This window comes from Buceros rhinoceros, unplaced genomic scaffold (assembly GCF_000710305.1).
Source record: "Buceros rhinoceros silvestris isolate BGI_N320 unplaced genomic scaffold, ASM71030v1 scaffold3468, whole genome shotgun sequence".
NCBI classification, from domain to species: Eukaryota; Metazoa; Chordata; class Aves; order Bucerotiformes; family Bucerotidae; genus Buceros; species Buceros rhinoceros.
This window is the reverse complement of record NW_010427257.1, coordinates 48,780-53,542: the sequence shown is the minus strand read 5'-3', so window position 1 is coordinate 53,542 and position 4,763 is coordinate 48,780.

Here is a 4,763-nt window from a genome sequence, read left to right as displayed (position 1 = left end):
TTCAGCAGCGTCTGAGGGCCTCAGATCAGGAACTTTATCTGGCTAGTAATTGCATCGGCATGCTGGCTGTCTTGTGTGCGTGTGTGGGCATTTGGTGAGCAGGACACGAAGCTGCAGAATCTTTGTGCTGGCATCCACACACAAGGATGAATTAAATGCACACACACCTCCTGGGAAGGACCATGGCTGGATTCTACGGTTGCCTGAAAAGTAAAAAGTAAGTGCCATGCTGAGCCCTCCCCTCCACCTTCCCAAGTGAGCCGAGTCTAGTGGATGCTTTGAAATTCTGTCTTTGTTGTATTTCAGCAGCAGCACAGAACAAAACGCTTATGCCTGAGGCTGAAGTACCGTTCCGAGTACAAAAGTGCAAAAACATCAATCCTGGCTGTAATACCAAGCTGGGGCAAATTGGTCATGTTATTTTCCTTCAGAGGTATAAGCATGAAATATTGAAGAAGGGATTAAGAACCTTTCCCTGTCTAATTATAGCAAGAGGAAACGTGTCCTTTTCCTTATTGATTGGCTACGCTGGTTTTATGTATTAAGACTTAAAAATGAGAAGTACAGAAATGCACCTTGGCTTTTAAAAAATGTTCAGCTAGAAACCAGGTGGTAGATGCTCTCTGAGAACCTGATGTGCTCAGTTTTTGTATAAGCAACCTGAGGTTTGTTTCTGTAATCGCTCCCTGTGGCGAGATGGGGTTGTATTTTAAAATAAATGGTTTTTATTGCTTCACTGACGTACTCTCTTAGAGCAGACTGTAAAGGGAGCAGAGAATGGGACAATGCGTGTTAGTGTTTGTGCGTTAAACCACCAGAAGATACATTCTGGTTTTCCTTTGACATTCTCCCTGCTGAGGAATGGAACAGCATTTTCTGCTGCAAAAACTGAGCGTGGTGTTTGGTAACGTTTCGCATCAGCAGACTGTAGAGGGCTCTGTTCTCGCATGCAGTGTGGGGTTACGGAAAGTGAAGATGCACAGTGAGAGGCAAGCAAAGTTGTGTCTTGAGGTTCAAGATGTGAATGCTGATAGTTAAATGTATGGGTAAGTCCTGGTTAGCAGAGGGGGAAAACCAAAACTGCTTCAGAAGTGAAGCCGGCAGTTAATTCTTTCTCCTTTTCCCTCTCCTGAAGGTTCTGTCCCTCACACCTACAGCTGGTTTCACATTACTCTGGTGGAAATGTGCATTTTCAAAGCCACTCAACTGCTGTTGCATTTCAGTTAGCACTTCCATCCCATGTTGTCTCTTTTCCTCCTTTGAAATTTGTAACAGGGAATTCATATTTGGAAAGAAAGCCTGCCTTAGGTAACGGGGAGGATGAGATCCAAACTAGCACAAGGGCTGGGTGAGTCCTGATGAAGGCAGCGGGATTGGCACTTGAACTGACAAAATAAGTCAGTTTTCATGGTTTGGTTTATGCTGAGTTGTTCTTCTCCAAGTTCTGCAGCATCTAATGCAGTTAAACCAAACTTGGAAGTCTGAGAGAGGCCCTAAAGGCTGGACAGATGAAGTGTCTTGTGTGGCATATGATCTCGTCTTTCCTGGTGGATCTCCGCCTGATTTATGAATAACAGGGGTTTTTTCTTCAACAAATTCTTCTTCCTTGTTACCTGTCAGTTAGGTCTCTACATGTGACATACACACAGAGTCGAGTCCTCAGCCTGTTCTTTCAGCCCCGTCATGTGTCCCAGGTGGATTAGTGCAACTGTTGATACTTCGTGGTCTTTACATCTTTATGTGCAGCTCTGGCTGTGATTATTGGCAGTTAAAATGAGTCTACAACACCGTTTGCAGTAACAGGGATGTTATATGGCTGTATAGCCTGAGATTAATTTTGGATTAAATTCGTTTGGAGTTTCACATGAGGCGTTTGTCTTTCTGGACAAATGGGTCATTGGAACGGCTTCTCTACGTGGTCATTTGACCCCTAGGAGTTAGTTTCCTTTCTCAATGAAAGCTATTTTGGAATGAAATGACTTTTATGTTTTAAGCAATTGGCTTGGGTGCCGGCAGGGATTTGGGCAAAGCAGCGCAGGGCTCAGAGCAGACCAGAAACCTGCCGCTGACACTGGGGAAGGGTCCAGGCAGAGCTTTGAGCTGCTGGGTCCCGCGGAAGCACCGGGGCTGTCACATTTAACTTCACTCCCCCAGTTCTGCAAGGGGAAAGCAAAGGCTCTGCCTTGGTAGGCTCTGATAATGTATGGCTGAATCTGATCTTTGTGCAGAGAGTCCTGTCCCTGTGCTTTGTTAATGTGCTTTTATGAGATGTCACATAAAAAAAAAAGCCCGAAGTCTAATCCACGTAATTCTTCATCACAGCTCTTCCACTGAAATGAAAGTTGGGGATTGCTTTCATATTTCTCTTCAACCAACATCTGTAACCTGAATAATCTTAAATTGTTCTTCCAGGAAGTTCATAGCTCATCATCCTTGTTGTAGAGTTTTATTGTGCTTGGTCCGAGTGTGGTGTCAGAAAAGAATATTAGTTGAGGACAGATAGGATTGAAGTTTTCCTAAAGCCTGTGGAGGAATCTTTTCATACGTCTCTCAGTTTTTGATACTTGCCAAATACATAGTTATAAGCTGAAAATGTGGTTGCTTGAATAGTAAGGTTCACTGATGGTCAACGCAAACTGCCAATTTCCAAAGACAAATATAATGTGTTAGAAGCTATATAAAATATTTGGCTGAAGGCATTGCATGCCAGCTCAGAACTGGTTTCTATAACAGGCTATAAGGAAATGTATTTAACTGGTCTGTACTTCATGTGGTCACTTGGGATTTCATGGTGCCTTCCACGAGCAATCCCAGAATTATGGACATATTTCAGTTTTAATGTCTTCTGCTGTGCCAAGCTCTGCACTTCCAGTGGGGTGTTGTGTCTGAAATTGTCGAAAAATGCTGATTTGCACTTTTATCCTGCAAAGAAGTGCAGCATTTGGGTAAAGCAAGTTGATCAAAGGACACATCAGTATAATTTTCAATATATTTTTAGATTGTTTGAGGTAAAAGTCCTTGCAATTATAAAATGATGTTATAACCATAAAATCAAGTAAAATGTGTTTTCCGGATTAGATGCTGTTGCTGTTGCTGTAGCTGGTGGTGTTGCCTGTTCAGATGAGTGTCAGGAAGAGGTTTTGGTGTTTCCTGGGGTTATTGCAAAGGCTGTATGGTGCTGTCTGCCTGATGGATAACCAGCTAATCTGAGGTGTCTGTTCACTGCCTCCCACACCTTCGCCCCAAGCCCTCTTGTTGGAGAGGCTTGTAGGGGACAGCGGAAGAAGTGCCAGAAGTCCCTTTGTTCTCAGTGTGTAATACACTTCTTACAGCTTTTTTATGTGTGTGGGGTCCTTAGAGCCGTTGGTTCACCATCCACAGCAAGCAGCTGCTGTTTCAGCTTGGACAGTAGGAACCGGATTGGAAGTGGTTTAAAGCTCCACCAAGTGCTACTGAAGTAGCAGCTTGGCACTGTGGGGAACGGGGCAGCTTCCGACTGTTGGCTCTTCTCCGTCAGCAGCTCATTCGCCTCCTGTGGCCTCTCACTTTTTGGAGACGTGTAATTGCCACGGGGTCCAAGTGGCTGTGTGTGCTGACTGTCCACAGTACATGATGCTTTGCTCTTTGGTGCAATTTTAGACATGGAGCATCTCTCCGGGACTCACCCACAAGCTGTTTAAAGTGAGCCTGAGTTCCCTGGCCATCCCTGCCTGTGGCATCCCCCAGCATAGCCGGGTTCGGCTCAGCGGCAGTCCATAGGCTCAGTGGGGCTGGCAGCTGTCAAGAGTCAGTCAGTGCTGCCTAGGAGCTGTGGCAGAGCTAGTGCTGGGGTCCCGTGGTGATCTGGGGGGTCTGTCTGTGTGGTCGACTTCTGGTGAGCTGAAATGCTTCCCATGAACACTTTGGTATCCTGAAATCCGCTTGTTTGCCTGTCTTTATTGTACACCACTTTAACATAGTATTTCCCAACAAGGGAAAGAATCACTCATTAACAGTTTTTCAGAGGGTTTTTTGAGATGAAAACATGTGAAGATGAAAGGTGGTTCTAGCCCAGCAAAGCAAATTCACCAGTGCAGAGACAATCCCTGGATCCACAGAGGGGTGACACTACCCGGTTTCAAGAAAGAGCTCATGGAGAGTGCAAGAGGAAGAGCACTGAACAGGAGAAGGGCTGTGCTTTGGTGGGAAGTGGAAAGCGCTCCCAGCTGGGGCCAAGTCAGAGAAGGTGAGCAGAGGTGAAAGGACTCCCTGAGCATCGTGAGTCTCTGGGGGGAATCTTTCAATGCGTGTTGCCATACATGGCAGTTATACAGAGTATTCGGATATTTGTGAGCATTTTTGTCTTCAGCCCACAGGGATCGTTCAGTGCTGTGCCTGTATTAAATGTATGGAGGCTTAAGTCCTGTTTTCTTACTGAAGAATAGTAGAGAGGGTGAACAAAAGCAGTTGGGAGGTGGCAGAGCCATGGCACTGCAGGCAGTTGAGCACAATTAGTACAATAGTGCTGTATTATTAACAAAAAAGTCAACTATTTCTCCATCTTGATTCATTCCATTTGACGCATCTCTGTGCAAAGAGTTCAGTTCTGGCTTAATACACCAGTGAGTCACTCCACATCTCCCAGTCTTCTTCATTCTGTCCGCGCTCCTCCCTGGATGGTGTTTGTTTTAGCAGCCACGGTGATGCAGTGTGTTAGGTGGCTGCAGGCAGAGGAATCCGGAGCAGGCATGCCCGTTTGGTTGGGTTCAGCCGGACACACCCTT